We start from the raw sequence: 19,315 nt of genomic DNA, 5'->3' as shown, positions 1-19,315 counted from the left end.
GTTGGCTAACAGGGAGCTCAAAAGAATTTTAGAGAAGACCGTAGCATCTGCCAGGACAGATTGGGCCATCAAGTTAGATGATGCATTATGGGCATATAGAATTGCATATAAAACACCTCTCGGCATGTCCCCATACAGGCTAGTCTTTGGTAAAGCATGGCATCTATCGGTTGAGTTAGAACATAAGGCCTATTGGGCACTAAAATTCTTAAAATTTGACTTACAGGCTACGAGCGCTAAGAGGCGGTTGCAATTGAATGAGATGGACGAATTCAGGCTTGCCACCTATGAGAATGATAGGGTTTACAAGGACAGAATTAAAAGGTGGCATGATAAGAACTTGCTGAGATGGGTTTTCATGTGGGCCAACAAATATTGTTATATAATTCCCATCTCCGCTTGTTCCCAAGCAAGCTGAGATCCAGGTGGTCTGGACCTTTCACAATTATACAGGTTTTTCCCCATGGGGTCGTAGAGGTCACCCACTTGGCTCAAGGCACATTTAAAGTGAATGGTCAGCGCCTTAAACAATATTTGGTGGGTGGAACAATGCCCCCCCCCCATCCACTATTTATCTAGACAACCAGTGACCCTCTAGACTGTTAAAATTCAGATACTTAGTCATAAACGGTCTGACTTGCGTACTGCTTTTCTCATCTATAGCATTTCACTTTTGATTATTTTTAAGATGTTAGTTAGAATAAAGCTTCTGATCTCTCCTTCTAGTACTTGGTGATTTTCCACAGCGAGACCCCTCATCAGCAAAGCCATTGTAGAATTTGAAAATAAACTTCAAGGAGTCCTCTATACCTCTCTCCTTACTTGATGATGCTCTTACTGGATTTATTGTTACTCCCTAACACTAGGAACATTGAGGACAATGTTCATCTTAAGTGTGGGGGAGTTAAGCTGAGGTCAAGGTGTGGGGCTGGAACCATGCACCTCAATCACCCCAACACACACATGCAGGCAATGACATGACGAATTAGAGTGAAATCCCTCAAGTTCATTGATGTTTATTAAGTGAATTTAAAGAGGGAGTATAAACACTTGAGAGAGACCAACGTATGTATTAGTTTTTATTCTTATGAAAGATCCAACTTAGCACATGCATGAGGTTAAGGGGGCTAAATATGTCTTTCATCATGACCAGCCCTAACTACCTTCATGTGTATGAAAGCACTTGATTTCAGAATTAATGAACAGTCGAGCTAGTTCACATATGAATTGTTAATGCATGAGATTCAACAACTACAAAAGGACAAAGTCCAATTGACTCCGCTATTCCAAGCTGAATAGTAAAACTAGCAATTTGGAATATGAGTCTTGTTATCTGCTTCAAGCCTGTGACTAATGTGAGATAGAGCATAAAATGCACTCACACTAAAAAAAGTGTGAGGTGGAACATAAAATGCACTCACACCAAAAGAAAAAGGAAAAAGTGTGAGATGGAGCATAAAATGCACTCACAACCAAAAAATTGAAGAAAGAAAGAAAATTTGGTGACGACTGAGGTTCAAGGGGACAAAATGCAATTGATCACTCATGAGGTGCAGTTACAGATTTGAAACCTAGTTCAAAGTGATGGTTAATTCTGGCGGTCAATGAGCTGATCTACATATTGAATGGGAGTGAAAGCTGGAACTTGAAGGATCTCATATTCTCCCTTTCTTTAGCTCTTATGCATATGGTAAAATGGTAGTTTATAGGAATAGGAGCAGAATACTTACAAAAGTTTTCCGACCACTCAATGCATTCCCCTCCTAAAAATTCATCCAGTAAATGGTGAGAATAAAAGCAGGGATGATCAATTTATGGCTAATGTCTTTGCTTGAGGACAAGCAAAAGCTTAAGTGTGGGGGTATTTGATGAGTACATAATTTACAGACAATTTATAAGGATTTATGCATGATTTTTATGACGGTTTATTTGAGTTTTACCCCATTTCAGCTTAATTTCAAGAAATATTTCAGAGGAAACCAACTCAGGAGAAAGAAGGCATAAAACAAAAAGAAAAGAGCCAAATTTGAGGTAATTTAGCCTAGCTAGAACCATGGCCCAGCCGAGAGAACAAGAGAGGTTCACTTGGCCCATGCAGCCCATGCTACACTCTTTGGGAGAACTCAAAGAGAGCCTAACAAGAAAGCCAATTCGGCCTAGAAAAGAGGAGGCCCATTTCAGCTCAAGAGCAACCTAAATTGTAGCCCAAATTTCAGCCAAGGTGCAACCCAAAGTTCAACCCAAGAAGAGCTAGGGGCGGCAACTTCTAGAGAGTTCAAGAGAAAGGGGCAGCATTTTCTAGAAGGTTCAAGAGGAGAAAAGGGTAGCAAATTCTAGAAGTTTCAAGAGAGGCTAGAGGTGGTAGCTTCTAGACTCCTTGAAAGCCTATTTAAGGAGGTCTCTTGGAGGGGAATGGTGTTCAATTGCCTAAGTTCAAGTCTCATGGTCTCTTGGGTTCGAAATTCAAGGAGAGGAGAAAGGAGATAGCTAGGCACAAGAGAAAAGGAGCTGAGGAGATCCAAGCATTCCAAGAAGAGAAGAAGGTGAATTCGAAGGAGGAGAAGCTTTTGAGAGATCTAGGTCACACTCTTACTTAATTTTGCAAACTTTGTGTTCGAATTCAACTAGAGATTATGTAATTTCTCCATCTATCTTTCTTTCTTGCTGTAATGGAAGTTTGATTATTGTAAATTCAATTCTATAATTAGTTTTCTTGAATCATTCGAATAGATCAAATCCAACTTTGAGTTTCTTGATTAGAATATTAATTGTAGAACTGATCAGCTGAACTGCTATCTTACAAATTCAGATCTGTAATTTGTAATGTCTGAATTGCTTGAGAGAGAATTCAAACATTCATCATTCAGTATTGGCCGATCTGTTCTAGACTCTTGGAAATTCTAGAGTGCTTGAGAAAGACTCTAGAATTTCAGATCTGCTACTCAAGAACTGAATTAAATGCAAGATTAGAGATAACTTGCATAATTTAGTTGGTGATCATTCAATCTGAATTTATGCCCTTGAAATGTTTGATCTAATGCATGCATGAATGATTACATTCTTGATAGGGATATAAGAATCATCATTCATTCATAGGATGAACATGCGCTTGAAAGAGGTTGTTCATTGCCTTGGGGTTTCACCAAACCAAGGCTGAATCAAATTCTATTTGAATGATTTAGAGAGCTAATTGCTGAATCATTTATGGGTATTTTTAGCTTATCCTCTCAACTTGAAAACAAGGTGTTTGAGCCAACTCCTAGTAGATAGTTTGTTAACTAGATTTTTAGATTTGAATTAGATTTAGAATCCAGCTAATCAGATAAGAGCAGGCTGATATAATACTAGTAGTTGCTACATAAGTCCTCGTGGGAATGATACTCTACTCACTACTCTATTACTTGAGCGGCTAGTGCACTTGCTAGTGTCACCAAGACACACCATCTGCTTACATTGACAAGATAGTCAAGAGATATAACATGGAGAACTCCACAAAAGGAAATGTTCCTTTCAGGCATGGAGTCACTCTCTCCAAGGGCATGTCTCCCAAGACATCCGAGGAGATTGAGGGCATGAAGGACATTCCCTATGCCTCAGCCGTATGGAGCATCATGTATGTCATGTTGTGCACTCGTCCTGACATCGCTCAGGAAGTGAGTATGGTAAGCGGATTCTAGGCCAACCCAGGGTAGGAGCATTGGACTGTTGTGAAAAACAACTCAAATACCTTCAAAGGACAAAAGAGTTTTTTCTGGTATTCGATGGTAGTTCACTACAGATCCATGTGAGTAGAGAGTGCAGCACTATACCTTGCAGTCGAGGGAGAGATCCTCTCTTGTTGGATAGTGTTTGATCATTATGGGCTGAAAGGTTAAGTGTAAGACCATTGAGGGTAATACCTGATGGGCTAATCTTGCATCTGCCCACAGTCCTTGGGTTTTTATAAGGTGGCTTGACCCAAGGACCATTTAGTGTAAATGTTGGGCCCATTAAGAGCCCATGGTGAAGGACTCATGGGTTCAATGTTTCCTACAGTGAATTCAGCCAGGCCTTGTAACAGAGGCTGGGTTGAACTCATGTGGATGATGTGTAGATCAATATTTGGGTCCCACGCCATACAAGGATATCCAACTGGGCAACAGTTTGGAGGATAAGAGAGCACATGCACTTAATGGGCCTAAAGCCCAATTCGAACTGGTTTAATATGATTAATTAAAGAAGGGGCGGTTCTAGGATTTAGATCAGCAGATAGGACAAGGAGTTATCCCTATCCACTCAGAGAGTCCAGATCCAAATAAAGATTTGGATTAGGAAACTCCTAATAAGATTAGGAGGGTTGATCTTTGTCTGCATATAAGATAAGGGATTATCCCTATCTCTTAAAGAGAGTTCAAATCCAAATACAAGATTTGGATTAGGAAACTTCTAATGGGATTAGGAGAACCTCTCTTTAAGGCTATAAATAGAGGAGAAGGGCGAACCCCAGTTCACCCCATTAGATTACAGATTCAAGAGAGAAGACAGCTCCAGTTGGACTGACGCCATCTTCTGCTCTTGCCTTCTCCTACTGTTGCTACCATAGCCAGTTCGATCTCCACCTGTAGGAGCGATCAAGAAAGGTTATTGATATCAATTTTTTGAGAAAAACTGATCTAAAGTCGTGCTCACTCGCCCTCCATCAGATTCTTGGTGAAGAATCAGGTTCTTGCTGAAGGACCACCCTGCTAATTCTGCTCCACCCTACACTATGTCATCTTCAGTGGGAGCAGTCGTTGGAGATCTCCTTGGGCGTGAACACCTTCATTGGAAGTTACAACTACTCTGTATCAGGTATATCCCTCTCCTACCTTTTGGTTTCAGATCTGGTCTGGTTTAGGGTTCAAGGTTGATACTTGAAAATGCAGTTTTCTAAAATAGGGAATGTGATTCCCACATGGGAGAGAGAGAAATTTTTGAAATTTCGCCCAACCTACCTACAAGGTTCGGCTATCCATATGATGGATCTCTCATCCCTTCAGATCTATCATTTTTCATACATGTTTTTTTTTTCAAAACTTTAGGGGCAGAGTATGGGGTTTCTCCTTGCCAGTGATACTCTAAGATGGTGGTAACTAGAAAGATATGTAAATTACTAATAATTACCTTACAATTTCTTTTTTTACTTTTTTACATCAGAAGTATTTCGTTAAGCTGAGTTTAGAGTCATGTTTTCTGGAATTGTACATGTCTAGTTACAGTGTGGCTTGTTCTTCAGTTTTTTTTCCCTCAAAATGGTGAGCTTTGTTTATATAGTCGATCCACAATTCACCATCATATACACAGCAGAAATATTGATCATGGAGTAGTCCAAAATTCTGTTGATTATATTATTGTAAAAGATAATATAACTGAGGATGTCCTAAACAATTATCCAGGGTCCTAAATATACTTATATAGAAAAACTCTATGCACAAAAAGTTGAATATGTATTTTTTGGACCTGGAACAATATGGATTTTCAACCACACTGTGAATATAACTATAGGATTTTTGTATATTAGCATAATCAGCTAACTGTCAAAGTAAGCCTAATTGTTATTACTATAATGACTGCTGGAACAATATCGATTTTTTTATTAAACCATATAGGGTATTATATTGTTATAAGTGAAGTGTGAAGCTCCACTATGATTAATGTACAGGCCCACTACTTAACCTGATTAGAAATAACTTACTAACAAGCCCACTATGATTAATGTACAGGCCCACTACTTAACCTGATTAGAAATAACTTACTAACAAGCCCACTATGATTAATGTACAGGGTATTGCTTAACACACTATAAGTTGAATTGGGCCCAAACCAACCTAATCCCATTCCATACTCAGATTTGGACTTGTATTTTGGCCCAAGACTGTCTCAATGTTCACCCATAGTTATAAGAATTTTGTTTTGAGGGCTAATACTACCAATGATTATTATTTTTAGGGCTGACTTGAAAACAGTCTGACTTCATTCAAACATTGGAACTGAAATGAGTTCATTTTGAGGGGATCTTTATCTTATCAGATTCTAGTTGACTGAGGGGATCTTTTATCTTAACGGCTGAACCTGAAGTTGGGTAGACCACTATTTCCTTTAAAATTTTATTACTTAATTATTTTAACAGCTAAACGACAAAGTAGTGTCCCAACTAGAAAATTGCTTAACAGAGAAGACTTTGAAAGTCCATAGCTCACCTACTTAATAAAGTAGTGTTGTTTGTGCAATAATGTTTAAAGGTGTATCACTCTACTTGTGAATGTTTATATTTTTTTCTTTGTGCAATAATGTTTATAGGGACTTAGGAATGGCTTCGGGGGATAACTATGATAAGGGGTATTGGAAGAAGCCAACCTTACAAAAGCTCTTGCTGGACCTCTGTATTGACGAGGTGACTACCTATGGAAGGAAAGGGGGTTCATTAAGGAAGGATTCATGGATACGGATACAAACGAAATTACATGAAAGGATTCAAAAGAACTTTTCACAGAAACAACTAAAAAATGGGTTTGACTACTTAAAAGAGAAAATATCAGCTGTAGGTCACACTAATTAATAGGACGGGTAATGGATACAACCCAACTACGGGTACAGTGGATTGGACCAATGAGCAATGGGAAGATTTTCTAAAGGTAACTAGTCTGCTATTTTGTTGTTGGGTATATCTTTGTGTGTAGGGTCTAATAGAGTGTAATGTTTGTTCACATGGAAACAGGCATATCCAAATGCAAAAGTATTTAGGTATGCGGACTATAATTTGCTGATGAATGCAAAGTGTTGTTCGATGGAGCCTGTGCAACTGGAGAAGTTGGCTGGACTCTAGTGGAAAATAGGCCAAGACCATTGTGCTCTACCAGTATGCCAGATGCTTCTCCACCTGAATTAGAGGGTGAGACCCCAATGGGTGGTCCTATTGAGTTTGACGACACACCTGTCACACCTCCCATAAGGCCTCAAACTCAGACACAACAAACATATGAAGAGTCTACAGGTCCAAGTGAACGACCATTTAAGAGGCAAAGGAAGGGCAATAGTGATATTGATAACAAGATGGAGAGGCTTCTTAACATCCTGATTGCTGAGGATGGAGGTCCAACTGTAGAAGATTGCATGCAGAAACTTCATGAAATTGGATGGACAGCCAGAACTCCTCTATACTTTGAGGCTACTATTGTCTTCGCAGAAACTTCGAAGGCTAGGAAGGAGTGGATCCCTTGGTGTGGAACATGTGACACACTCAACGAGGAGAAGGTGAAAAGGTGGATAGCATTGTGGGGTAGGAGGATGAACATCTCGTAGGATGACTTGACATAGTTTTTGGATATTTTTTTGGATATTTTGGATACTTATGGGTGGACATATTTTTGGATAGTTTTAGATATTTTTTGGATACTTATGGGTGGACATATTTTTGGATAGTTTTTGGATATTTTTATGGATACTTATGGATGGATATATGCAATATGTTTTTTTTTTTGGATATTTTGGATATGTATAAATGATATTATTGTATGACACTCGATGACTTGGCATAGTTGATATTTTCATATTTCTCTTTGTCATGCTTGAATATTTTCTTTTAGATTAATCTCAATGTAGAATGATGTCTATGTTGACACCCAGGATGAAGAGGTTGGGTATAATTATCCTCCTATATTGGTATATAAAAAAACTTTACAGAGGCATATTCCAAGGATGTCGGATTGTGAATCTTCACTACCCAGTTATATGTATACACAATAACTATTAAATGGAAATGATACCCAAACCATTGAGGTTATGAGGATGCCTGTTGAAGCATATGCACAGATATGTGGCCATTTTTGAAATCGTGGATCCACATGATAGCCAATACATATCAATGGAGGAGAAGATGGCTATGTTTCTTTTGTGTTTGTGCCATAATGAAAGGTTCTCCATTTTGAAGAGACGGTTCCAGCACTCCACTCAAACAATGCATAAATACTTCCATCAAGTGTTAGCTGCTATGATGGAATTTGCACGAGAGATGATTTGCCCAACTACATTTGACCCAAACCCAAACTACCCAAGGCACCTAAACAACTTCAACAAGTATTCAAGGTAACTAATTGAGAATGTCACATAGGTTTCATAATATTTTTTATAGGGGTTGAGCTCAAAATGAGTTTTATTTGTTTGTTTTCATTTGTTGTTGAAGGGTGTTGTTGGTGCTTTAGATGGCACACTTGTTCATGTTGTGGTACCACTATACCTGTTCATGGGTCGGGCTGAGCTTTCATTCTATATTAACAGATTTTTCTAAGGCCCAAGCCCGACCCTCATAAAAAGCCCGAAGCACGGGCCTGGGCTCGAGCCCGAAATTTAGCCCATGCTGTTACTACTGCTGAAGCGACTGAATAGAGAGAGAGATTATAAAGAAAAAATAAAAAATGTATATATTAAATTATAAATATATATATATATTTCAATAAATATTATATTATTTATATATTTTATATAATATATAAAATACATAATATGTATTTTATAAAATATATAATGCTGAGTCGGGTCAGGCCGGGCTCGGGCCGGGCTTTTTCGAAAAATCCCGAGCCCAGCCCAAAGCACAATCGGGCTTACTGTGTTAGGCCCGAGGTCAAGCCCGCGGGCCTAATTACATGACCAAGCGCAACTGGGGTGCAAGCCGGGCCGGGCCGAGCCACCAAGCTACCCGGCCCATGAACAAGTCTAGGTACCACCAGAGAAACAACTAGCATATTAAGGAAGAGGAGGGAAAGAATGTTTCCAAAATATGCTAGTTGTTTGTGATTTTAACATGGTGTTCACATATGTTTATGCCAGTTGGGAAGGAACAACACATAACACTAGGATTTTACACGAGGTTGCATACAACCCTGCCAACAACTTTCCATTTCCACCTGCTGGTAAGAATGATGTTCTAGGGCTATTCATTATTTTCTTGGTGAATTCATTTTTTGATAGATACATTTGATTGACGACAGACAAGTACTACCTATGTGATGCTACATATGCTAATACAAGACACTTTATGGCACCCTATCGAAATGTTTGATATTGGGTAGCAGACTTTCAACGTGTGTGTGCTAGGACTAAAGAAGAACGATTCAACCAAGCACATGCAAAGCTGAGAAATGTAATTGAGAGATAGTTTGGTGTCCTAAAAGCTCAGTTTCCAATTCTTAAACGGATGCCACCTTTCAATCTCCATGTCCTACGAGACATAGTCATTGCATGCTTCGCTATCCACAACTATCTAAGAAGGGAATCAATAGTTGATTCCCTTTCCAATGACTATGGTAAACCTGATGTGCAAGTGCCTAATGGAAATGTAGAGGAAGTAAAGACAAAAGGGCACAACGAGGGAGAGACACCTCATTGGAAAGCTGATACACAGTTTATGGCCTCATTGTGAGAGGAAATTGCACAAGAATTAGTAGATAGGAACATGCATTGAAATTTAATTTTAATCATAGTTGTGTACTATTTTATTACTAGAACTACATTGTAGTGAACTATTATAGTTATGTATGTGAACAAACTTTTTTTTATGTAAAGAAAATGGTTATTAGGCGTTCTCCAATAATATGTAGGGAAAATGGATATATTGAACTTTACAAGGCTGGAAATTTTTTGTAGTAAATGTTGTGTAACTTTAAATTTTTTATCATTTTTTATTTCTATTGGTCATTGAAGATTTTTTAATTAATTATAAAATATTTATATTTTAATAATTTATTTTAAATTCTTTAATTTCTTATATTCTTTAATTATTAAATATCTTAATTTTTTATTAATTAATTATGTTAGTAACCATTAATTTTTATTGATTACTTTAACTTTTATTAAATTTTAATCATTTTATTATTTTTAATAGTTATTAATTATTTTTACTAATTTAATAATTTTATTTAATAATTATTAATTATTTTTAGTAATTATTATAAATTATTATGTATTTACTTATTTTTTTATTCGTGACACTATTAATTATTAATTAGTAACCATTAATTTTTATTGATTATTTTAATTTTTATTAAATTGTAATCATTTTATTATTTTTTTTATATTTATTAATTATTTTTATTAATTTAATTATCATTTTTATTAATTATTAATTATTTTTAGTAATTATTATCAATTATTATGTATTCAATTATTTTTTATTCGTGTTAGTTCAATATTATTAATTATTAATTAGTTACCACTAATTTTTATTGATTATTTTAATTTTTATTAAATTTTAATCATTTTATTATTTTTATAGTGTTTAATTATTTTTTTTTAATTTAATTATGTTTTTTATTAATTGGTAAATTAATATTTTAATCATTTTGTATGATTTTAATATTATTTTGAATTTGGTAAATTATTTTATATTTAATAGTACAAATTGAGCTCAAATTTACCAAATAGTCTATTCTAGGGGTAAAATAGTAAAAACATGGCATTTCAGCTATTAACAGTTTGGTCCAATACAAACAAGCCAAAGTATTCAGAGCCTCTGAAAAGTAGAAAGCATCAATGCCTCTTTTCAGATTTCAGACAGTTTTAATATCTTTTTAGCTTTTCAGACTTCAGATTTCAGATTTATCAAATGCCACCTTATTGTGTCCTTCAAGCTGCTCTCTCATGTCTTCTTCTATTTCTTTATGTATTTTCTATTGATAGAAATAGTAACTAGCTTCATATCTCCTCCAACTGCATCAACACTATCTATCCATAGCAAAGTAAAATAACACCATTACTTGGTTTCTTCCTATAGTTTAAACTTCAATTGGAATGTGTTCTACATAAAATAATGACATTGAATCAATTTGATAATCATGAAGAAAGTTTGCGTAATATGGAACAAAAAATAAATCAACCATACTAAATTGCATTTGATTATAAGTTGGTCATTCCCAACAAAATTCCATCTAGACTCCATGTTACATGACTGATAGATATTGATGAATCTTTTACAATGGCAACCTACAAAAGATTATAAGTTACATGATTAGTTTCCTTATCAACCCATCTTAAACACTAATAGTTTCCTCAATTTGTATGACATTCGTAAAAGCCAAAACCAAATGTGGCATATAATTATACCCATTAGATTGACCTTAACTATTGGTTCAGGTCAATCAAATCAAATTCTAGAATATGAATGCCATAGTGCACCTTAATAAATTCTTCTTCTAAATGGTCACCCCATAATCAATAGCTAATGAGTTCGTATACATATGTTATTTTTCTATGTAAAACATTAAATCTATAAGAACTCAAAGAAGCTAAACAAACCAAGGTGTTCCAAAGAAAAATAGAAGTAGGGCACTGTTTTTTTTTCTTTTTGATGAATCTTTGACAAGAGATGAAAGAGAACTTCAAATGGCAATGAGCAATTTGCCATCTCCCATATCTTGAATGGCTTTGAGACCAACCTCTGTTGTAAAGCAATTTCTTATAGTGTAATTTCACCATTATCAGAACCAACTACATAAAAGATAGTCCAAGTCAGGAAAGAAAACATGATTGTGTGGTGATTATATCATAAAGTAAAAATTCCTCCATTGATTTAGAAGGGATACAGAAACGACAAGTTAGTAAAATACCAAGAAGTAATGTATGATGAGAATGATGGAATTCCATGCTAGTGACATTTGACCCTGGTGAATGGTACAAGCTACTATTTGTGGAAGGTCATCTAGTGACCATGAAGCTTGTTGAACTGGAGCTGGTTATGTGACCTGAATACATAAAAAAAAAGAGAGAAGTAATTAACAACCACCTACTCTATCAATCCATGAGAATAAACAAGACAGGATGGCTTTCATTTGCACAACCATAAAATTGCAACATATGTGCATAGTATCTAAGAATTGAACATGTAAAATTTGGTTCTACTAAATTACCTCATCAACAAGTTGTGCCCTCAGATGTTTCATTAATTGTTCATGACCACTACTTTAATAATCGACCATACTTAAAGCATTAGGAGGTGCTCTTGGACGTTTGAGGATTGAAACTATTAAAAGGCAAAAAAAATCTATGAAATTAGTTAAAGATCACAAAAATAAACATTAAAATTAAACATATTAATGTGAAAGAACTTAAGAATGTACAGACCTAAAAATACAATAATACCAAAAGGATTATCTTGTGAATAATATTGGTCATAATAGGAAATGGCTAATTATACTACATGGAATTCTTAAAATATTGATCATAATCATCAATGCCACTTTTTATTCTAATGTATAAGTTAGTTGTCATTTTTGCATAAGGCTGGAGGAATTGCCAAATAAGGTTAATTACATCTGGGACAAAGTCACGGTGGTTTAGGAGTACTTAAAAAAAAATCTTTGCCTTTAAAACGGTGATTTAAAAGGTGTGCCTTGGTGCACAAGTGAGACACATTTCAGGGTCTATGCCTCAGCTCAATTGTGTGCCTTGGTTAAACTTTGTGCTTTTTGAAGCAAGGTGGCTAGTTTGGGGGCTCTATGAACCCTCTTTCTTCTTAATTTTACCTTAACTCTTAAAAAAGGGAGTGAAAGACGCTTAACATCGTAATCATATTTTTCTTCCTAACCCTAACCCAACCTTCAACTGACCATTCGTTTTCAGGTTGGCTTTGGGCTAACCTGCTCCAAGTTGCACTCTTACCATAATCCGTTCATTTATCGATTGAACACATTGGGTCTAGTCTGATGAGATCCCACTATAACTAGACCAATGTGACAAACCTATATATACGCATTAATATGGGTAATAGGCTCGGTGTTCTTTTAGTAGATAATATCTCATTTAAAATTGAGCAATGTCCCCATATTGGTTGGTTAACTAACCTTTGAATAAGGTGTCTTGAGAATTATGGATCTGTTACATCATGCAGGTCCTATATCTAAAACCAAAACCAAAAGTATTGCATCAGATCTATAGTATACAGGATAACATATTTAATTATGGTTTTGAACAACCCATACAGCTAGAGTTCTTCTTTAAAAGTGTATAACTAATCTGTTCAACAGATTTCAATTTTATTAGATGTCTCAAAACAACCCATTTGGCTAATTTGCTTTAATTAAAAGGCCATAAAAAGATTTTGAAACCTGGTCACTAATCCTATTTATTAAAAAATGAGGGAGGCTTATCTTTGTCACATAAACCCAGTGTTGTTAGAATAAGTTGAATTGGTAACAGGTGACCAAGTTGGCCTTTTGGGTCTGACAACATTTTGCATATATGTCTGTCTCTGTCTAGTTTATTCAGATTCTTATCAGGCTAGATTAAGGTAGACCTAGTAACAAATCCAATTATTATCTAGTCAACTAAAATTGATTCTTGTGTTAACTCTATTGTATCATGAATGATGAAATTCTTGAGCATATTATGCCATGATCTTATGAATTATGTGCAACTTAGTGAATGATTATGTGAGTTATATGGAACATTATGATCATTATGTGATATTCTAAAACTTGTTTGATTAGCTTTTGAGGCGAAATCCTAGACAACATATTACTTTAGAGATGATTTAGGTCATCTTTGGATCGTTCGAGCCTTTTAAAGCCAACATTGATATATTTCAATCCTTAGTTACCCTTTTGAGCATTTTCAAAAGAATGGCATAAGCAAAGCATATGATTAGCCATCATTAGAATTCTTTCCTTTAACACTCATTGTACTTAACCTGTCAAATTCGAAAAACTATGATCTACCCTTTAAGAGAACTTAATTTTGCATAATGATGTTGATGAATGAAAAAAGGGAAGATGAAAAAAAAAAAGTGTTGAGAAAAAAAGATAGAAAAGAGGCTTAAAAAATAGATCATGAGTCTAAAATTATGTGCTGAAAAGTTTATTCACTGCCCGAGAAGATCAAATGAAATAAGTTTGGGGGTTGTGATACATGTGAAAAGAAAAATAAAGAATATGGGAATATATTGAGAGTACATTTATATGTACATATCCTTCTATGCTCTCTTGCTTTGTAATTCCTTATCCTTTTTTTGTTAGTCCCTACCTAGGCCTCACATTACAAGCTTAATAAAGACCTATTAATCTAAAGTTTTATAATTTTCTTTATTAGTGGAGAAGGACTATGAAAAACAAGCCTATGGAATATCCAAAAATTTTAATGATCAATTTCAAAGATCCATTGATTTGCATAATTTGAACTAAGAAGCATGCATGAAACTTGAAAATTGGCAAAACACACACTTCAATTTTCATGATGAGATTTTGTTAGCACAAGATTTATGATAATTCTTGACTGGTATTTTAAATGGTTTCTAAGTTATATACCTTATGCAATCTTTGAGGCATATGCTTTGGAAAATCAAGATAGCATGATTAATTTATGAACTCAAGTATGATTTTATTCGTATTTTGCTCGAGGAAGACCAAAAGCTAAGTTTGGGAGTATTTGGTAAGCTTATAGTTATATATATTTCCATACCTCTAACTTGGTGATTTTGGTAATAATGTTTTTTGGAACTAGTATGGTATTGCACTAATTATGAAGAAATTGTCTTGCAAGGTGATTTGAAACTTAATTGTGAAATTTTAAGAAAAAATTCGATTTAATTGATCAAGACAATCATAGAGGAAAGTCCATGTAGCAATGGTGTTCCATGATGTGGCCATGAAGAATAGAATCTATTGAAATCAAATTTGATATGCATGCACAAAAAACAAAAAAAATCCTGTTTTGACATAGTTCCCGTATTTTGGGCCTAACTTCTTGCCTATAACTCTGATTGAGGTGATTAAAATGGCTAATTAAATCTACGAGATAGGGCTACAACTCTTATGTTTACTACACACCCTAATTCTGACGTCAACCAAGTGCGATTTGAGCTACAAGTTTTGGGTCTGATAGTTGGCAGTGCAGAAAAAATAGGAATTCAACTTTAACTAAGACTAAGAGACCTAATTTGTGTTGAATTAGGAGTTTACATTGAGAGGCAATTGAGGGGGGGGGGGCTGAATTATAAAAAGGACTATAGACTCAAGGCAAAAACACACATCCCTAGAGAGAATTCAGCAGAAGAGAAATGAAGAGGCAGTTTCAGCATGCTAGAAAATGAGAGGAAGAAACCAAACCTAAGAGTGAGGAAAGCTTAGTTGTTGCATTTGTCTTCTACCTTCAAAGGCTAAAGTTTTCTTGTTGTTCTACTCATTCCTTGGTGTGTTTTTGCTGGGTTTCTTCTTTAAGATTCTTGAGTGTGTTAAATTTAATTATGTCAAACTAAATTCTCTTAGCTAAGGTTTAGATGGATTTTGATTTTAGAATTATATAATTATTTGTTTAATTCAATTCAAGACCTTATTATTATTTGCATGAGGAATTTTTTATTGTTGTATTTAATGCTTTAAAAGAATTGGGCAATCTTTTAATGATTCGATGGTTTATGCATGTTGACTAAATGATTGCTATGAATTAGATCCCTAGGCAATAAAAATCGCATGCTAGACTATGATATTGAAAGATGGTTAGCTCATGTGTGGGAATCAAGGAAGCTTGGTGAGTCAAATCTCCTTCCAAGATTAGAGGTTTTCAAAGAACATAACGCTTATTTTTTCCTTTTCACAACCACTTAGAAATTTGATGGTAAAATTAGATTAATAAAAGATTAACATGACTTGAGAAAGCTTATTAATTAATTTAAGAAAATCCACCATCACATGCAAATAACTTTAATATATCTTAGAGTAGTTTTGGCCTTGAGTTGGATTGAATAGGTAATTATATAACCTTGATTTAATGAAATCTAAATCCTAACTACATTCATTCATTGATTTAGTTTTTGTTAAGTTTTAGATTTGCATTAATTCTTCTTAGTTTTTATTCACTCAAGTGATTCATGAGTTCAACTTAGGTTAGTTTAAAATTAATTTGGTACTGTGATCTAGTCTTTATGGGATCGACACTCATCTCATCATTATACGCATATTTGATTAATGTACACTTGCCTGAATTAATTGTGTATAAATTACGCAACAAGTTTTTATAATATAGTGGTGAGCATTCTCGCCTGTCACGCGAGCGACTCGGGTTCAATCCCTGGAAACGGCGCTAAAAACTTGTTGTGTAATTTATGCATAGTTAATTCAGTCAAGTGTACCTTAATCAAATATGCGTATAATGATGAGATGAGTGTCGATCCCATAGAGACCAGATCACAGTACCAAATTAATTTTAAACTAACCTAAGTTGAACTCATGAATCACTTGAGTGAATAGAAACTAAGAAGAATTAATGCAAATCTAAAACTTAATAAAAACTAAATCAATGAATGAATGCAGTTAGGATTTAGATTTCATTATATCAAGGTTATATAATTACCTATTCAATCCAACTCAAAACCAAAATTACCCTAAAATATATTAAAGTTATTTACATGTGATGGTGGATTTCCTTAAATTAATTAATAAGCTTTCTCAAATCATATTAATCATTTATTAATCTAATTTTACCATCAAATTTATAAGTGGTTGTGAAAAGGAAAAATAAGCATTATGTTCTTTGAAAACCTCTAATCTTAGGAGATTTGACTCACTAAGCTTTCTTGATTCTCACACATGAGCTAATCATCTTTCGATATCATAGTCTAGTATGCGATTTTTATTGCCTAGAGATCTAATTCATAGCAATCCTTTAGTCAACAATGCATAAATCATCGAATCATTAAAATATTAGCTAATTCTTTTAAAGCAATAAATACAACAATAAAAATTCCTCATGCAAATAATAATAAGGTTTTGAATTGAATTAAACAAATAATTATATAATCCTAAGATCAAAATCCATCTAAACCCTAGGTAAAAGAATTTAGATAGATATAATTAAATTCCACACACTCAAGAATCTTAAAGAAGAAACCTACAAAAAACACATCAATGAATGAGTAGAACAAGAAAACTTTAACCTTTGAAGGTAGAAGACAAATGCAACAACTATGCTTTCCTCCCTCTTAGATTCGGTTTTTTCCTCTCCTTTTCTAGCGTGCTAAAACTACCTCTTCTTTTTTCTTCTGCCGAATTCTCTCTAGGGATGTGTGTTTTTGCTTTGAGTCTATAGTCCCTTTTATAATGCTGCCACCCCTCAATTGCCTCTCAATGCAAATTCCTAATTCAATACAAATTAGGTCTCCTAGTCTTAGTCAAAGTTGAATTCCTATTTTTTCTACACTGCCAACTGTTAGACCCAAGACTTATATCTCAAATTGCACTTGGTTGGCGGCAGAATTAGGGTGTGTAGTAAATATAAGAATTGTAACCCTCTCTCTTAGCTTTAATTATCCATTTTAATCACCTAAATCGGAGTTATAGGCAGGAAGTTATGCCCAAAATACAGGAACTATGTTAAAACAGGATTCCTTTTTTGTGCATGCATATCAAATCCGATTTCAATAGATTCTCTTCTTCATAGCCACATCATGGAACACCATTGTTGCATGGACTTTCCTCTATGATTGTCTTGATCAATTAAATTGAATTCTTCCTTAAAATTTCACAATTAAGTTTGAAATCACCTTGTAAGACAATTTCATCATAATTAGTGTAATACTATGCTAATTCCGATAAACATTATTACCAAAATCATAAAGTTAGATGTATGAAAATATGTATAAATATAGGCTTATCAGTTATATCCTTGAATGTTTGCTGTCAAGTGCTATTAACAACACTTGTTCTTTAGAAACTGAAGTCTAGAGCATGGTTTTTCTTTTCCTTTCTTTCATGTTGAAATTTTGAATGATGAATGACATTTGTCTAGTATCTATTGCTACTCTTTTGCTCTCCCTCTCTTTCATACACATAGACGTGCGTGCGTGCACACAAACATACTTTCAAATTTAAGGAGATCTATGATGTCATATACAACTGTCAAATGCGGAAGCAAGGACTTCCTAATATGACCAGAACACTCTCTTGGTCTTTTGATTGGTGACTTAAACAGATGTTTTGTGGATTTTGATACTTATGAGTGTTTTAGTCCATTGCATATTTTGGTCCTTTTTATCTATCCTAAAGGTTTTGTATCAGTTATGATTTGCACCTTGTACATTCTACTAATATCAATAAAATTTTATAGTTACCGATAAAAAATGAATTTTGTAAAAGAAAATATCCCATTAACGATTCAAAGAAATAATGTCCATATCATAACTCCTATGTTCAAAGTGCCATTAGAACCATTTTAATATTTCTCTTGGATAGCATCAACTTTAGACCATAAGACAATAATATATAATCCTCAATTTAAAAGGAAACAATTACATTTATGTAATATGCAGTATGCTTTACAATGCTATACTAAAAACACATCACTTGAGGAACATACACAGAAATGCAGACAATAATGTATTACTCCTAATTAACACCCTTATTTTCAATGAGGGGAACCTAACCTAATGGCATCAATCAAAAACTTAGTCCTAGGACAAAGAACTAAGAAAAAATAGACAAAAGAAGGCCATGTGGGTCAACTGTTAATAATCGGTTATTTGGATTGGAGAAATAAAGATAAATTTCAAGGAATTACATATTAGGTAAATCATCACTAAGAAAAGAGGAAAATATCATGCTTGACTTCTAGAAAAGAAAGGAATCATTTGGAGAAGCCCCATTTTTTTAATACAAGGAACACCCCAAATCATTAATTAAAACTATATTGGTTTTTATCATTAGAAATAGGGATTTTCTTTGTCTTTCCACTAATGACCTTGGTTTATCAAAAAGGGGGCGGGGGGCGGCGGCGGGGCAGACCAATAAAACTCAAGAAATATTACACCACATACAAAGGTGTAAAACAACTGAAACAACTAAAGGTAGTGAAGAAGAATAATAGGTAGAATGATAACAATATATGGTAGAAATATGTTTAGACTACTTAATTTCAATCACCCTTATTTATTTGATTTTTGAGTTTTGTTTGTTTACCTCACTAACAAGGACGGCTTATAATTTTCATTTTACCAGTGATGGAAGAAAAAAGGAAATTAAAAGATCACAAGAGCAACAAACCAAAAACCCACCCATCCCCACACATACAAGCGCTTGAAACCTCAACTTGCCCCAGGATTAGGAGCAAAGAACGTATAGAAAGTTATTTTGATATATACTAGGGTATGGATTTACGGCTTTGATGCAAGAATAGGAAAATGCTACTTTTCAAATGTTGTTTTTAAGGTAAGTATCATGTAATATGTAATCAAATAGTTAAAGATCTTTTGTTTTTAAAAAAATTATAGTTACTAATTTAACTAATCTTTTTTGCTTTTTGTCGTATTGATTTTTTCTTG

The sequence above is a fragment of the Nelumbo nucifera genome, chromosome 7, assembly GCF_055504915.1.
Source record: "Nelumbo nucifera cultivar China Antique chromosome 7, China Antique-T2T, whole genome shotgun sequence".
NCBI lineage: Eukaryota > Viridiplantae > Streptophyta > Magnoliopsida > Proteales > Nelumbonaceae > Nelumbo > Nelumbo nucifera.
Note: the sequence above shows the minus strand (reverse complement) of the source record.